The 18,882-nt window shown below is 40.3% G+C and overlaps 1 protein-coding gene across 21 annotated transcripts in view; it reads right to left on the bottom strand.

Moving 5' to 3' along the window:
* The window catches only part of ADGRL2 (adhesion G protein-coupled receptor L2), a 162,552-nt gene extending 146,053 nt beyond the window's left edge, over window positions 1-16,499 (bottom strand). For 7 of the 21 annotated variants that reach the window (XM_072419534.1, XM_072419540.1, XM_072419536.1 and 4 more), the window contains exon 1: window positions 15,907-16,497. The gene's annotated coding sequence lies outside the window, so the exon portion shown is untranslated. Of the gene's footprint in view, window positions 1-5,491; window positions 5,596-13,578; window positions 13,598-15,906 lie in introns of those variants that run through there. The other 14 variants (XM_072419547.1, XM_072419549.1, XM_072419544.1 and 11 more) reach the window with 6 other exon arrangements.
* Window positions 16,500-18,882: the final 2,383 nt, after the last annotated feature.

Here is an 18,882-nt window from a genome sequence, read left to right as displayed (position 1 = left end):
TATATATATATATATCTCAAGAGCGAACAATTCTACATAAACGGTAGGTCCAATCTAAGACTAAGCATGAAGTTTAGGTATTATTTGGATATACAATGATTTGTTACATCATCTTCTAAAAAGTCTCCAGAGTTCTTTTAGAGACCTTAAGTCCCAAACATAGACTTTTTGTAGCCATCTGTAACCATCATACACATTGCAGTGCAATCATTTGAAAGATTTCAGTCTGGTTCTGCACGCCATACTTGGGCTTCCAAGAATTTTGTATATGAGCCCCCCCCCCCCCTTCCTTACTATACAGCTAACAAGGAAACAGAACAAGGTCTGCATTGTATATTGTTCTACTAAATATAACCATATCAAAGTTATAGAAAATGTTTCATCTTTGGACACCACAAACTTTAAGTGAAATGAAAGGACAGACAATAAAAAGTGTTGGTCAAACCCACAAATCTACTTTACACTTACACTTTCTCACATCACACCTCTGATTTTGAGTTTTACAGTAGAAGAATAAAAGGTAAAAATTAAACAAGTGTGTGGGGATTCAAAACCTGGAAGCAAGACTTCCTTTAAGACTTATGGCTGAGAGGCATTCCAGTCTCTCTTCTTGTATACTTTAGGGTAATCCTCGGTCTCTGCCGTTGTGTCTGTAAGATTAGTCAGTTTAGACAGAAACCAGACGCCAACAAGTACCAACACTCAACAAAGAAAGAACAGAACCAAGACCTGCACTGTGTCAGCCAGCTTAAAGTGTGACTCACGCAGTTCACAATTCCTCTAAATCAGGAGGATTTTATAAGAAAAAAGTTATAGGGTTTGCTCGTAAGGAGCCACTTGCCTGTCCGCAATGGACTCATCAAATTGCTTTATGTAACGGTTATTGCATGCTAATAGAAAATACGATTTCTGCTTAGCTTACTGAGCAGATTTTAGCCAAATTGATACATTATGAGACTGACGGAGTGCGAAATGGCCATTTGGGTAAATAGACCAACAGACCACCTAGAGATATCTGCAAGAAACCAGCTTAAAGTGTTACATACATAATTCCACATAAATGAAGAAGGTTAGGCTTAGGTTAGGCTTAACCAAAAAACTAATATATGTGCAATTCTTTTCATTTAAAAAAAATGATCTTGGCCTTCCGCTATCAGTGGCCCTCGTCATTCAAGCCGTCATTTCATTACACACACAGCACTAACATTGCTATGCAGGTGTTAGGTCAATGTAAAGGACCCGGCTCCTGGAATTGGACAAACACAAGGAGATCCCATACACTGTCAGTGACCTTGGCCCAGCAGAGTTGAATGTTCTCTTGAGTTGTGACATGTTTCTCACTCTCAGACTGCAAGATCAAAAAGTTTCAGACAGGAGGCTCAGGCACATCTCAAAGCCAAAATGTATAATTAGGTCACAGATAAGAGGAGACAGAATATTTGACAGCCGCACTGTCATAGATAGCGGTGGAATATCAGAAGCGTCACAAAAGGGCAGAAATAGCCATGGTTGGTGTTCAGACGGCAGACGAGGATGTGGATTAGGAGCAGGTCATAGTTTAAGTGAAGGCGAAGACGTTGCACGTCAGAATTAGTTTTGAAACACAGTGCAGAACATGTACCAAGGTGACATGTTACAAGCTCATTTCTTTAATTATGGACACGGATAAATTAAAAAGGTTTAAAAACGGATTAACGGAAGGTAATATTAGACATCGACTGAACCCAATTAAGCTATACAAATCAGGTCAATACCTAGAAATGCCACGGAGCGATCAAACATAACACAAACCACCTCCGGAACCCCTACAGGTTGTGATGACCGTGACATTATGGGACCCATTGATAGATAATAAAACTATTGTATGTTCATGGACATTCTCCAAACCCCAAACAAACCTGCTAGTTGAGTAATTACGAGGAAGGAACCAAATGTTCGAAGTAAACTTTCCCAAACAGTCACCAGTATTTCCTCCATTTAAAGCCGTACTACTGCAGGAGACATCTGCTCAATGCATAAACATAACTGGGCATACCTATCCATCCATCATTAGGCACGATGATCCAATGGAGCCCGAATCCTCTGTCCACCATCTTATGGTTATGACTACCCTAAGGGCTCAGCTGCACATAAGGTTTTTATTTAGTTAGTCACTTTAGACCAACCCCATGACAAAAGCCTTATTTGCAAACCACACATTTCAAGTTGTTGACTAAAGCGCCATAGCAAGCAAGATGTTAATGTCCTGCCTATAAGTGATTCAAGAACAGTATATCTGAGCTTTGCAGACCAAAGAAAAGCAAAAACCGCAGGCAAAAGTCCATTTCAAAGAATGCAGAGCCAAATACTCTGCTATACAATCAACAACAACAATGCCTACTATACTATCAACAGTATTTCAACTGTGTATAAGGTGCCATTAACACCCAATATATATTCATAGGGCAATTACTAGACCTCAAACTCCATATTTTTGGTGTGATTTAGGACCATTTATCCTCACCCCAACTGGCCAATAACAGAGGTTAAAGTAAAATTGTCTGCAACAAATTCAAAAATACCTCCCATGTTATTTCCAAGCTACGGAAAATTTGTCAAAGGTTAATCGGTGAAAGCCATCATTCCCTCCAAAAAAAACTATTTCAACTTTTGGTGTTTTTTTTTTTTTTAATATTTGTGAAAAATGTGTTACTATGGCAAATTCTGTGTTGTGCTACTTGCCTCTAATAGTGTGATCTAGCAACATGCAATTTTACTCTTAGGGGAGCAACATTAGGTTCCCCGTGGCGTCATTCAACATACTCGCTGACAAGGCGTACGACAAAGAAATGTCAATGCACAATAAACTTTGTCCAAGTACTACTAGATGACTTTAAAGAGTCATTTTTATTTACTGAAGTTTATTTTTCTGTTCACAGAGGAAGCACCAAGAAATGGGATAATGGTTTAGTTTTAATATCATTGAACGGGCTATAGTGGGCTTCCCACCATGCAAAAATTTTACTACAGGGAGTAACAGAGCAACTATAATTTTATAGAGTGCTTGTATTTTTTTTTCTTTATTTCACTTTATGATAATCCTATTGGAGAACAATTGTTGTAGAGAAAATTGAGCCCTCTTATATAAAAAATGTTCCCTATGAAACATGGCACGCAGTGGTTCAGATAATACACTTGCATGCTGAGAGAGGGTAATGCCAACACAATAGCCCCTTTGCTACTGCCTTAAATCTCTTCATGAGACCGGGGCCACCTATTACAATAGATCTGCTTAACTATTTCTCTGCCTAAAGAGCCATTTGCTGAAGCAGTAACAAACTGACTTTGCACATTAGTAAGGATTAGCCAGAATAAATAATACATTGGCACCACGTCAGGCCCTGCTATGCTTCCGAAAAACGCAGACTACATACAGTCCTAAAAAAAAAAACAAGAATGCGAGATCGGTCCAGTACTCACTTAAGCCTGGGAGGAGAACTAAGAGGTAAACTTTAATCCAAACACCTCAACGTGTTTGAGTAAACATTATCGCTGTGTGGTGTTGCCATTCAAGGCAACGTAAAATGTTTTTGCTCAACAGGTTCCCACGTTCGTCAAGGAAAAAAAAAAAAAAGGTATAGCTGCCAAAAGATATTTCAAGAACCAATAAGGGGACCGAAAAAATGCATCGTAAAAACTTGGAATCGGGTTATTTGTGCCTACCACAACACAAGCTGCTTTGAGTAGCATTTCAGTGATCTGAGTAAGTGCATTTTAATACAACTTGCAAATAGCCAGCACTCTCTCCTAGTAAGACAAAATGAAATGGAAAAAGCACGCACTTAACGCCAAGGATTTATACTTTCAGGAGATGATAAATGTAAGCTTTGCAGAAGCTTTTAGATCCCTGAAATGTCCCATTACGGTTATAGTTTATTTTATGTAAAACGCTAAATAAAATTGTATTCTATGGAAGATTTGTCCAAACTCGAAATAGCATGCAAGCAACTTACAGCTTAAATCATAATCTATAGATTAAAAAACAAAGCAGCAGCAGATAAAATTGCTTTTGGAAATGGAGAAATGCCTAACTAACTGGGAAAACATCTGCAGCATAAACAATATGGATATTTGGGAAAAGAAAACTCATTTTAATTTTTTTTTTCCTTCTTTTGCTCCGTTATCAGCTCAGAAAAGCTGAAGTTACACTGTTAAGTGGCTCCGAGTTCCCAGGTTAAAAGGCTTTCCAAGACAAGACTGCAGCAAAGCCAAGGCTTTTTTTCCTTTTTGGAGTTTAAAACATTCCTTAAAATTGCAGATCAAGACTGACAGACTGCAGCAAAGACGGCAGAATTTTGAAGACTATCATGAACATCTATCAGACATCAATGGCTGAGTTTCTCGGGCCTGAATCTATGCAATGCTATTAAAAAACAAACATACAATAAAGAATTCTGAAGAACAAGTCCCAGAAGCAAGGTAACAAATGCTCATTAAAACAAAAAATTGCAGCTAGTGTCTAAGAATTTTCTGGCCTCCTGTCATCAGCGTCAGATTGGGAAAACTGGCTCCGAAATGCTAAAGAGTTTAGAACAATGAAAAGACCAGACAGAGCTGCAAACCAGATTCTCAAGTCTGCTTTCAGAGTCGACGTGGACCATCCAAAAAGAACATTTGTTTCTAATTTGATAGCTTCAAAATAAACTTATCTACGTCAAAATGCCTAAATTTACAGGAAGCCATTGAAAAAGCTACTTCTCCTACCTTTTATTTACTTAACAATGACAATTGTGGTATAGTTGATGAAATAAGAATCCCTGTAGACATCAGTAGGTCATTGCCCCACCTACCAAATTAAAAAAGAACTATCTTAGCATTAGATCTGTAAGGTGAGACCAGCCAAAGCAAGGAGCTGCTTTTAGTGTCTAAACAAATAAATCACAGTATCTGTTTATCTGCTGCTTATGTCTTTAAGGCTAAATACACAAAGACAAAGTCCTGCCTGATACAGTTAAAAAAAATGGTATGAGCAACAAAAACAGCAAAAAAACACAACCTGCAAAATTCCAAAAATATCTCTTTGTTGAGCTAAACTACCATGCACAAAAAACTTCTCAACGCTTATATAATAGCTTGCAAGCCAACCTTCCTAACAATCATGCACGAAAAATTTGATTTAGTAAAAAATGTTATTTTGTGTCCTCCAGCAAAGTATTTCCATCTATTACTAGAAAAGACTAGACACACAAAAAAAAAAAATGAACACATCTAATCAAGAAATCGAAAAACCCACTAGAATACTAGCCAGTTGTTTGCAATCTACAGAGATATTTCATAAAGCTTTGCAGAGAGCTCTTTCCACATGCCTGTCTTATATAGAGCAGAAATTTGTACTGGCAGCTCGACCTTTAAACAAAAATTATACCACTAGGGAGAAAAAAAAAGCTGTTTAAAGTCAATACCGATTCCACCCCACCACCATGCCAAGAAGAGTACTTCTCACAAGATGTACCTGTTGGGTGCACAGCAAAAAGAAGGCTTTCAAGCAAGGCAGGAGATGATGTTAAATTGCATAGAAGCTGGGAACCACTGGTACAACAGGAAGCAGAGTAATTAGATGTGAATCCCAGACAAGACCAAGACGAAAAAAGCTCCCCCTCCTTAAACATCCACCAACAGCCAAGGCAAAAAAAAAAAAAAAAAATCGTCACTTACTGCAGAGCTGATGATACACAAAGAACCAGGTAACCAAGATGCCTAGCAATTATACAAATGGCACCCAACTTTTTCAGGTTTATTGAATAGCACAAAGAACTCCCAAAGCTATTAAGGACACATAGAATAGAGGTGATTGTAAGGTAGCTATGGTGCAAAAACGTCATCTTATATATTATGTATATCATGCTACCACCTTGCACATCTGAAATGTGAACCTTATGAACCTTATGAAGACTAAAAAGAGATAGGTAATAGATGGAGAAAAAAAACTAATATATAATAAACTAAATATATATTATATATATTACATATACACACACATACGCACACAGAGATGCTTATAAAGGTGCCAAACTTTCCATGTCCATGCAAGTCATCCAAGTCACGATATACAAAGAGTTAAAATAACTTGCAGTACAATCAATATTTATTAATTGATTTATATCATTTTTTATATCATATTTATTTGAATGTTTTTTATATATTGAATATTGTATCTATTTTATAGATTTTTTTATACATTTTTAGATGCCTTTTTGGTTACGTTATTTACTTCCACAAATTTTATGTATATTTTTTTGGTGGGGGGTGAATTATACATCTCTCCAACACAAGAAAGAGTTGCAGTAATTAAAATATCGTATCATCCAGGTACTGATATCAGAACGTTTTTTTTTTTTTAGGCGTTCTAGTTCCTTACGTCAATCACTGAATAAAAAGTAAGGCATTAACTCCTTCCGCTCCTCCTCCTATCGAGTCCATGCAACAGCCATCTCAGCACAGAACTGGTACATACAGTAAGTGTCTGATCACGCATAGGAACACGAGTGACAACGAGCAGCTGGGTAAAGGGTTAATAAATCATAGAGGAGCAGGAAAACTAAGCAGCTTAGGATAGATTACTCGTACACAGCGATAAAACGTACATATGCAAATAGGTGATGTTTTTTGTTTGTTCAAAACCACTGTGTGCCAATCATGTAAAAGGAAAGGAAAGGAAAGGAAATCTGCCCCCCCCCCCCCCCCAGCCCTTGCTTTCTATTCTATTCCCTAAATAAAGACTGACAAAAAAACAAAACATAAAAAAAGGTAAAAGGAACAACGCATGTAGACATAGATCACTGCAACAAAGCAAAGTTAAAAGAAAAAATAAATAAATAAAAAAAAAAAAACAATCTACAGTTGTCACAAATCGTTCTTAGTAATAAGTGACAGTTATGCTGTCGTCTATATCCAAAGAAAAAAAAATATATCAGTCTGAAGTGTTGATTGATAAGAAATAACCGCGACAGAACACAACGAGCCACTGGAAAAATGACATGAAACAAGTTATCAAGGGCTTTTTTTGTTTTTTTTCTTACCAATCTCAACAAGGCTTTTTCTCGTGTGAATGCTCCTATTCCCACTATCTGAATCATGCCAGAAAAACCTGAACAAATGAAATCATAAAAATCTTGGAATGAACTAGCAAAAACAAAAAAAAGACTGAAAAGGATTCGGACATCTCGGCTCCAAGATCTTTATAATTAAAAAAAAAAGGCAGCAGAGATGTAAACTGGGCAATTTGTCAGTCTACACAAAGACAAAAAGGATCCAAAAGTATAAAAAATGACCAATATCTGATCATCACAACTGTTACGATTACCCAAAAGCCAATAAATGGCCAAAAATGCATAAAAGTGATAAAAGAAAATGAAACAAAAAAAACTTACAAATTTTCAGCCTAGAGGTAGGAAGTGCACACTTAGAGGTCCCAATTTTTTGGCACCTTGAGGTCTTAGTCAGTGGAGTGTAGAGTGCTAAAGAGTGGTTGTATAGACAAGGAAGGGGAGGAGTTCCTGAACGGCATGGGAGTAGCAGATGCTATAGATCACTCCAGCACAATGAAATCATGAAATAAAATAAAAGTTTCCAAAAAAACTATGTGTAAGGAAAACCAAGTCAAAACTTTATTTTTTGGTTGAGTTTCACACTGTGACTACAGACTGAGGCAGATGTTGCGGTAACCCACCCCAAAAAACCTTTGCTGCTCAATAAGCTCTAATGGATTCTCCATCAGTCTGTGACTGATATATTTTTGCTCAAACTGCTTTACAAAACTGTGTCCACTGGCAAACATGGCTCCCAAAAGAGTTTTTGAATTGCAAGTACCAGCTTCAAGATTCAGGGGAACCCATTAATATTGCAGAAAAAGCTCCATTTACCAGCTCCGTTCAGACCCAATCCCCTTACATGCTGTAAAACATAATAACCAAATGGTCCAACAGGGCCCTTTTTTTACACCCCCACAACACCCTTCTCAGCCCCCACAGAACAAAAAACATAAGGCAGCCCATGATTATTGTGTTTGCAAACTGAGAAACACAACATTCGGAAGATCAGACCCAAAATTTACCCTATGGCAAGAGCGAGACCAGGACGTTTTTATTTAAACTGACTTTTTATCCTTTGTACTTGACCAGCTCCTCTGGAAATTTAATCGCGTTGGCTTTTCTGACCTGGGAGTGACGGAACGAATTGCTGAGAGTCACAGGACCTGCCCTCTCGAGCCCGGTTGGTCACGGCTGCAAAATGGAGCAAAATCCGATGCGTTTGAAGATGCCATGACACTGAGCAGGTGCCTGAGCACTTCACGCGACGTAAATTCAAAAAGCAGGTGCACGGAAGCACAACAAAAACCCTTGAATGCATAAAACAGCCCTACGAAGCTCTCTGGGAAAGAATAAATAAAAAAAAAAGTGCATAACAAATAACATACTGGGAAATGAACGAAAGCTTGCGGAGAGTGACAGCCTATTCATTTCTACAGGCCGGAACAAAAATCTAAGAAATACGGAGCCAAATTGAGAATTTGACAAGTTTTTCGGAGCTGTAATTATGTTTTGTCTTTCAAGAATATCTGCTAAGGGATTTGCATTTGTTTTATGGTGCAAGGCAAAAAAAATTAATCTCATGCCTTATGCCGAGTTGAACCTGTGCTGTTTCAATGCACAGAGTAAAGCAGCTGGCAATAGTGGAGATTCCAATGTCATCTCCAGGCTCTAGGAAATGCTTGATAAAGCAATGCAAAGACAACGGTGAGATTCACAGCAAACTAAAAGCTAAAATTTCATCTAGAATAGTCAAAAAAAATGGAATAAGTTCCAACACAGGCACAACAGATGAACTGGGGTCTGAAGACAAAGGAGAGGAGCTTCTACGATGATTGGGAAACAAAAACTTCAAATGCTATGTAAATGATGTGTTTCCTGCTCAGCTACTCATATGATAAAACTGATTATACAATAGTGAATATTGGAAAAAAAAAATGATACATTTTGCAGACCAAAACCATGAGATAATAAAAGAATTCTTTACTGAAAGTAGGACATATTGATATATCTACGTCATTAGATATATGGATTAGCCAATAAAGCAAAGAAAGAAGCAAGCAGCTTTGTGCAACACCCATAGCGGCCAATCAGAATCTATCTTTGCTGGTCTACGTGAATTTCGATTGGTTGGAGCCCTCCACACACTCTACTGCTTGAATTAATTTACTGTAGAATAGTTTATGGAGTCAAACTGATGAGTAGCCAACTGCCCCAATTTTAACTTCCAAATAATGGAAAAGGATATCTTGATGGAATCCAACAGATCAAATCAAAATATCAAAAATTGAGAACTTTATTTTCACTATACTTCCAGGTAGGAAATACCATCCATTTTTTTTTTAAAAAGCCCAAAAAACAACAAAAATCGGCTAAACACCGAACAAAAATCGCTGTACAGCAACTCCACCAAATACCACAATGACTGCAAGTCAATTTTTTCTTTGCTCCCATCATTGCCTCTCTTGGCAACATGAAATTACAGATATAAATATCGATGGCTGTAACACAAACTGATTTGTTAAAATAAGAAAAGAAAAGCAGAGGAGCCGTCTTAATTCTGAGAAAATGAATCAGGTCGTTTGCACAATGCTACATTGTTGGTGGGGACCGTGGCTGCTCGAGTTTCATCCAGGATTGCCAACCTACCAATGGCAAGCGGAGCGCTACAAGAAGTGTGTTCATTGTTTATGGCATGTCATTATTCCGCTTTTCCTGTAATTATCCAGGCAGCCCTACGTAAAACAAAACAAACCTTGAACTTCTAATTTATCTCTGTAAACCAGACGTATACAGAAACTTGGAAATATGGGGATTATATGTTATGGTGTATGTGTGTATAATGACATATATATTATGATCATTGTATATGGTGTGTGTGTGTAATGAGATAAATAAATATATATATGAAATATCTCATGTACACATGTATGACATACAATCACTTGAAAAAAAAAAAAAATATATATATATATATATATATATATATATATATATATATATATAATTACATACACATACATATACATATATACATACACACACACATATATATATATATATATACACACATAACCACACGCGTATGTTGCACTATTAATATATATATACATGTGTGTGTGTGTGTGTGGGTGTATGTATGTATGTGTGTGTCTATGTATGTACAGCTGCTCTAAGTACTTTAATATATAAAATTGCACCTTTAAAGAAAAAAGAAAACTTTAATCCTAACACTATCCATTTTGTTTTCTGTAATTATGATGATATTTTTATCAGTGATAAGACTACGGGCTCTATAAAGTGCTGCATATTATATCAGTGCCATATAAATACATGATAATAAAGGATTACAGTTTTCTTTATAAGATGTATACAGGAAAGTCAGGGCTATGAACAAATAATGATATTAATATTACAATGTGAATCTGTTCCTTCTTTCGATGAACTTAAACAGCCACCAATCAATCTTCAAAGGGTAAATATACAAAAAAAAGGCCATTTAGGGCATGCAAAACAATCCAAACGTAAAAACAAGAACTCGGAACAAAAGGTCTGGGTGAAAAAACAAACAGGAGGCATGTTGGTGACCCAACTGTAAATAAAATCTGCAAGGAGTGCCTTGCCAACCAAGAAAACACCATAAAAAGTCCCATCCGAAGTAGCCCTGTTTAATTGAAGGGTGTCTAGGAGTCAGAAAAGAATGCACAGCTTGAATAAAAGCCAACAAATCAAACAACTAGTAAAAAAAAAAAAACTATCACAGTCATAAAAAGAAAAGAAAAATAACCTAATAGGGAGATATTGTGGAAATGCAACATATATGGGCAGTTGTTAAAGAGTTCTAAGGTTTGGAACATGAGGGGTTAACTCAAGGCTGGTCAAGAGGAAGCTAGCTGGGCTTATCAGATGTGACTTCTTCCAATTGCTATGCAAAGTTTGGCTCCTGGACACAAGAAATACTGAAGAACTGGCCACCAGAGAATACAGAGAGGGGTGTGAACACCCAGAAAGTCTCTGTTAATGTATCAGATCATTGTTAAAATTACAGTAATAAAAATCAAACTGTGCAAAGACTTGCAGGGCTGGATGGGGAGATCTGTATCTTAGAACTTGTTCCTGCACTCTTTGGGAGGCAAGACCTGCTCTTTGAAGTTAAATCATTAATAAAAGTCAACCAGCCAAACCCTTTAAGAGGCTTTTTATTATGGAAAGTTCAAGTTAAAACTTGACTTAATTGGTTCCTCTCCCGCTTACCTGGCCTGTCTCTCCAAATAAACTCAAGTCCAACCTGTCCACCTACAACCACCCTACACCTACAATGGGATATCAAAACCAGTTGGGAACCCCAATAAATGTCCATAGATGGGAACAGAATTCAGGCTTTAATCATGGTGGCCATTAATGGATTACTCAGCCAAGCACAATGCATTGGGGCTAGTTGTATTAACCCATAGCAACCTCAACCTTCAGATCTGATCGTTCTAGGTCAATTGTACCATCGTCCACGAGATAGTGATGACGGTCAGTCTGTTCCTATGAAGGCTTTGTCAATGCTAAGGGCTGGAGGACCTAATTCTGGAATGGAAAGCATAACCAAATTAAAATAAATTGGTTATCTTCTATCAAAAAGGGTTCATACACCCAAGGCTTCCCGTATTTGTTTTAACGTCACCAATCGAGCACTGTGAAAAACGTAGGCAGTATATAAAATCGATAAGCTGACAGTAATTTAAGTGCCAAGATAGCAATCACATCAACGTCTCTCTCTTTAAACCCGAGAACTGCTGAAACATTCATAGCAACTCTGAAAATACAAAAATCAGCCAAAGAGTAGTCAATTCAAGGCAAATAAGATCCTCGGCAGGCACTCATGCCTAATGACAAAGTTTAGTCTGGTGCAATGAATCGCGATTCCAACTCCCCCCCCTCCACCTCTTCCATGAATTCCATTCAAAAGAATCCTATAAACTGGAAGGCCAGGCCCTTTACAAGAAAACAACTATCCATTTCATGTTAAAATTCTGCTAGCCATCTATAAATTCATTTGGACTCAGAAAACAAACTATGGACAAAGTTTTAATACCTCTCAAATTCTCAGCTTACAGTAATAAAACAGATAGCGCGTAAGACAGACTATAGATCGGGTAGCAGGAAATATCACTTTTGGCAAGGAGAGTCAAAACAAAATGGCTTTGCTTAACTGGAGAACGTAAAGTGGGGGAAAGAAAAAAAAAAAGAAAGAAGAACGATGAAGGCCCAGCAGAGTGAGGTCTGGGTTATTTTGTGTGTCTCCAGTCTGCACCAATTGATTTTTAATATCTTGTAATGAAATACAAAAGCTGGAACTCCTACGTAAAATGCACGCTACAAATTGTATTTGGTATGATTGGGAAGAGGAGGGGAACTTAAAAGACAGCAGCAAGGCAGGAGTTAAAAAAAAATGTATGATCGACTTATATAGATGGGCTTTTTTATTTTTTAAGGGCTTTGCCAGCATGCAGAATAAACTAAAAATGACGGTAAGAGTAACTGCTGCGTATGAGGATTCGATGGGTACAAGTACCGTGCTATAAAGCCATCACCCTTCGGTCAATGCATTAGGCTGGCATTTAAGGGTCACTATTTAGCAAAAATAATATGTGCTACACTTGTCATAGCTTTTGCCTTTTCCGTTTGGTTTCTAACGCAACTACGTAAGAGATTTTAAAAGAGACACCTGCCAGCAAGGGGTTAAGCTTCGGCTAAAAAAAAAAAAAAGATTCAGTCTCCCTGTTGGATCTTAAAATAAAAAAAATCCACTATCCTGGAGGTTAATTGAAGTGCCGAAACTCCTGCAACCAAATATCATCTGCAGTCTGGATTGCCGCTTGGAATGGGCTACCATGATGGCTTGCCACCAACCCAAGGCCACAAGTAAATTAGATTTCTGAAGTTGAAAAAAAAAAAAAGAAAAAGGCCTTTTTTTTACTTGAGGCCAAAACAGTCATGCAATGGATTCTGAAAGGTCACTTTTCATGAGCTCCGTGCACAGCACAAAACAGATTAGCTCTTTTCAAGGGCTCTGTCCAAAAAATGTTTCTTGGTCAACACGACTACAAAAACAGCAGACGCTTCAATTCAAGCGGGCGGCATTCGCCATCGTGCAATCAGCACCCCCGTCCTTTCTATCCTCCGTGCCCCTTTGGGCCTCAATTGAGCAGAGAAATTCAAGGCAGGGTAAAGTTTTCTCAAATGAGCCAAAGAGCTGGGTAAAGCTTTGATATGGTAATGGATCCCTTCAAACCGTAAGAATTCACACTTGCATTAATTCAAACAATTTGTGCAGAGTGATGTGAAATGGCACCTCTTATAGTAGCAGGCAACAAAAGAGGAGGGGGATTGAGAGAGAAAAAGAGAGAAAGAAATAAAAAAAATAAAAAAGGGGAAAATAGCAAACAAGAGGGCATTTGTTCTGCAAGACCCTTCTTCTGTGCCCTGGGATATTTATGCAAATAAAAACAGAGGCACACACCTGAAGGTAAGCGGAGAGGGTGCTAGCAATGGGTGCAGTCCATTCACAGCTTCGGCAGATGCACAAAATATCCATCAGCTCGGAAATGTGCTGAGGATAACACCTCGAAACCTCAATGTGTCCCCCCCCCAAATCCGCAGCTGTCCAAAACATTCCATATGTTGCCAGCTATTCTGCTTTTCACAAGCCCATGCCACAAGGGGTCAGGTAACGTTACCAATTGCAGGAGTGCATCAGACCTTACGCACAATGGGTCTTAGAAGCCACCACTCGTGCCCATCACATGCAGAAAATGCAGAACCCCCTTTTTTTACGTCAAGATGAGGGGTAAGGAATCAGAAAAATGTATTTTCCTAGCAGTTGGCTGCCTGGGTTGCATAGCTTCCATAGGCCAGGGACTAGAGAAAGAAAAATTTACCTTAATTTGCTAAGTGAACAGGTTTTCCAAAAAGAAATACGAGCACGGACAGTTACTAAGCCTATGTTAAAGTTCGGGGGCTTGGAATCTGAGACCCCCGGATTGTGTCTGGCTTGCTGGCAACCCAGAACAAAGAAGCCCGCATCTAATTGTTGCCATTCATACCAGCTCTGGGGCCACTTCACATCTGGCTGCATTTTCATGTAACCTCTCTGCTTGTCCCAAGATACAGCGGTGGCTACAGCCGCCTTCCCTCCCCCAATCTCTAGCAGACCCCCAGTCCTGCAAAAGCCCCCCACTCCCCTCCCCGGCTATATGCTATATGAAATAAAATAAAGGACTACACATATGCATACACAAGCCGTACAGGACATACAAAGGGGTCAGTGCATATCGGCAACCTCTGAAATCCCACGGCTGAGCCCCCGTCTTTTTATTAGAGGGCACACTGATAAACCTGGGAACCACACTGCCCTCTTAGGGCACACCAAGAGGTCTTCCACCCCACCGCTAGGTATATTAACATTTTTTTACAGGGGGCTCTCTACGCCTGGGGCCAGGTCACCTTTAGAATAAAAGAAGATCCTATTAGGTTACACGTAAACCGGGAACGGTGCTGGGTGACCCTGCTGGGCGACTAGGACACCGCAGTGCACAGCGGCAGAAGGCATCTCAGCCTCTTGTAGGAGGTGAGCTCTGGGAAGGGATCAGAACAAACCCTCCAGGGATCTAGGTTGGGAGAAAAATCTCTTAGCAATCCCTTCTTTGAAATAAAAAGAAATCTAATACATTACACCAGTTGAACCTCTAAGCTGCAGGAATAATGGAAGTTTTGCAGAGCTGGGTGAATGTTGCACACACAGCCTGACAAAAGTGAAAAGTACGAGATGAGCTGGAGAGAAAGAAGCAATGGAAGGAGCCAGGTTCCCTACAAGTAATACACCGCAGCCTTTATCAATCAGGGTTCTCTGCAACCGTGATCCATGGTGGACCTTGATGTCCTACCTACCCTGACCATCACTATCAAGGGGGTTCTTCAGCCATAGACTATTCACGTAAGGGATAACTTCTCCACTAAAACAAGGAGAACACTACAATTAAGTCTTGCTTCTTTTCTAATCATTCATGAACATGCAACCCTCAAGACCTTGAAGGAGCACCTTGAGCTCTGATCCATGGTGGACCTTGAAGTCCTACCTACCCTGCACATCGCTATAAAGGGGGTTCTTCAACCATAGGGTGAGGGGTGACTTCACTAAAACAAGGAGAACTCCTACAATTACATCTTGGTTCTTTTCTAATCATTCGTGAACATGCAACCCTCAAGACTTTTAAGGAGCACCTTGAGCTCTGATCCATGATGGACCTTGATGTCCTACCTACCCTGACCATCACTATAAAGGGGGTTCTTCAACCATAGACTATTCACATAAGGGGTGACTTCTCCACTAAAACAAGGGGAACCCTACAATTAGTCTTGGTTCCTCTCTGATCATTTATGGACATAGTTTGGTCCACCAAAGCAAGGCAGATGTCCATGATGCTCCTTTATGGATGCCAAGATATACAACAATATATTTTTATCCCCAAATCTAAACTAAATCTACCGATCCCACCACAATCCTAGGAATTGTTAGCAAGCTGAATATAATTTCCAGGGTGACCATACAGGAATTCTTCATCCATTTCCTCCTACTTGCCACTTCTCTGGTTAAATTGTAACAATTCTCACAAAGGATTCTAAGCTATAATATTGGGGGGATGAGAGGGGTCCAGGTGAGCAGATCAGGATCTGCCTGGGATCCACAGCCATTCAGTAATGCAGATGGAAGAAATCTACTATCCAGGGATCATGCACAAGCCAAGAGAGATCCTCCCTGCATGGCAGACACAGGCATGGCTCCTCTTACCTGCTGCTTTGCTCCAGGCTGCTCAGGTCTGAACACTCTCCAAGTAACAAAGAAACAAAAAAAGCACAAAATTGTGCAGGAGATCCAGTAATCAGGTGTGCAGGTCCAGCAGGGTTCTGGAGATGGGGGATCCAATAGGGATCTCTAAGGGGGATCTGAAAGGTCCAGCAGCCTTTAATCCAATGATTAAAGGGGGATCTGGAGGGATCCAGTGATCAGAGTGGAAGGATGGGGAATCTAGAGGTCCAATAGTCAGGGATCCAGTAATCAGGTCCAGCAATGGGAAGGAGGTTCCAGTAATCACACACAGCTGGGATCCAGTAGATCTTGTTTCCTCTCCGAGCTATTAAGTCAACATTTTCCCAGCAGTTTTTTCTCTGGTTTTCCCATAAGAAGAAATGAGAGCGGAGGCAGGCGGCGGTGGCCGGGCAGAGTTGCAGGGAGGGAGGTGGAGACCCCCTATTGGAGTTGCTGGCAGCCCCGGTGAGGTTGTAGTGTCAGGGCGGACAGGAGAAGCGGCAACATTCCGGCCTGTCTGGGCTCTCAGTGTCACATCTCCCCCAACACACACTGCGGGCACACAGCGATCCGGCCACAGGAGGAGGAGGGAGGAGCCAGGGGCGGGGACACGCCCAGCCCTCTACTCTCACTACTCTGCCCCGCCCACTAGGCACAGCCGCACCCCCGGCATCCCTGCGCACGTGCGGCTCCCTGCTGCGGGTGGGTATGTATTGCGCCGAATGGCACTGAAAGGGTTAATGAACGTGGCTGCCATTGCTGAGCTCACATTTCTAAAATGCTACTGGCCTGGCTGCCTTGGAAAACACATGTGTAGGTAAGGGAGCTAGGAGAGATTAGTGAGTGGTTGTTTCGGAGGTGAAGGTAGTTCGGTTGATTGCCTTAGCGCTTCAGTGTAAAAAGGAACGGGGCCGTTACTAATGATAAGTCATTCACAGCTAAAGGCCTGCAGGGGGTGCTGGACATTGGTAGCTGCAGAATTAGGCGCTTCAATAACAGGTTGGAAAGGGGGCGGGGCTTGAAACCTTTGTTAGGGAGGAGTCATCCACAGCTAAAGGGGCGGGGCCTGAAACCTTTGATAGGGAGCAGTCATCCACCGCTAAAGGGGCGGGGCCTAAAATCTTTTTTAGGGAGGAGTCATTCACAGCTATAGCAGGCACAGTTATGGAAAATGCACAGGAGGCAGCGTTGGGAGGGACTAGGGGTGTGGCCTGCAAACTATTATGGGGTCATTTATGGCTAAAGGGGGCGGAGCTTCACTTCATGACCTTTTCCCATTGGCTGCTAAAGTACCGCATCTTGGCATTGTCACCAGCTGGGAAATCTCCTGTGACCGCTGAGACAGGAAGTGTTGGGAAATCTAAAATAAAAATGTCTCCAGAACAGGAAGTAATGGGAAATCTAAGATATAAATGTCATCAGAACAAGAAGTGGTGGGAAATCTAAGATATAAGTGTTGTCACCAGAAAAGGAAGTGATGGGAAATCTAAGATAAAGGAGTTGTCACTAGAGCAGGAAGTAAGAGTGATTCTTCCAACAGGGACATCTACAATATTGCGTACACCAAAATTGCATCATATATGCCCAGCATTGGAGGGGAACACCCCTAGTTTTGTAGGGATTCCAACCCACTTCCTGTTGTGTCACCAGGGCAGGAAATTAAGGCAAATCTCCCTGAAGGGGACACATACAGCAAAAAAAATAAATAAATAAACCGACCAGACTTTTAACTGTTCTTTATCCAAAATGGAATAAGAAAACTGTTTCATGTAATCCTGGTGCCTTGGCTGTGTTCACAAATGTCTGACACAGATCAGCCCCTGCTGCATCATTTCACCTTGTGACTTCTTACAATGTTGCACTGGGAAGAAAAGACTGAGGAAATGGTTCTCCCTGCCTGCAGCAAACTGATGACATCATTCTGGGTAAAATCACTATGCTGGAGCTCAATGGCCTATTCACAGCTTTGTGTTTTGCCTGTAAGGTAATGCTGATCATCGCCGGACTCATCACAGGCACAGGACGGAGGAATATTCAAATCTGATATGAAGAGCTTAATGGGCGATAACTGTTTCTGATGTGCTTTCTGCGTGATGTGATTGGCTGTTGTAGCTCACATGACAGTGTGAAAGGGGCGGGTTTTACATATATAACCATGAGGGGGTGGAGTCAGTAATGTAATGTTTTGTTTATAGCAGCAAAGAGTTAAATTCTATTGTGTGATACTTCCCCCACCTTAGATTGTAAGCTCTTCGGGGCAGGGTCCTCTCCTCCTCCTTCCTGTCTTGAAGAAGTGACAGGGAATCAGAGGAAATCTCTCCAAAAGCCATCAAAATGCTGATCAATATTTGATTGTTATTGATTAATCATCAAATTGAAATCAAACCAACTTGTTCTGACATTTTAATCAGATCAAACGGTGAAAACGATGGCAGTACCGACCCAATAAAAAAACAAGGGGCCGTTACATTGGTGCATGCCAATTGTTCTGTATATTGTCCTAGATTGTAAGCTCTTTGGGGCAGGGTCCTCTCCTCCTCCTGTGTCACTGTATGTATCTGTCTGTCATTTGAAACCCCTATTTATTGTACAGCGCTGCATAATATGTTGGTGCTACATAAATCCTGTTTATTAATAATTGTTCAGGAAGCGCAACCAATAACTCAGAAGGTGCAGGAAGTGCCCACATCTACAGGGATGCCGGGGATGCACTCTCCCAGAATGAGCGCCCTGCACACCGCCAGGCGCAGGCAGAACTTGTACCGCTACAAGGCTGCCGTACGCGGCCCATCCGCACGTTAACAAAAACTACGCTACAGCAATTTATGCAACTCCTGCAGGTCCAGCGCAGCTCTATAATAAATCAGAAAATCACATTGTGTGATGTAGCAGATTTTATTGTCTAAATTGATGATTAATAATAAGGGGTCATTTGATGAACCTTACAAAAAAAAGGGG

Source organism: Pyxicephalus adspersus, chromosome 8 (assembly GCF_032062135.1).
Source record: "Pyxicephalus adspersus chromosome 8, UCB_Pads_2.0, whole genome shotgun sequence".
NCBI lineage: Eukaryota > Metazoa > Chordata > Amphibia > Anura > Pyxicephalidae > Pyxicephalus > Pyxicephalus adspersus.
This window is presented reverse-complemented; position numbering and strand designations above follow the sequence as displayed.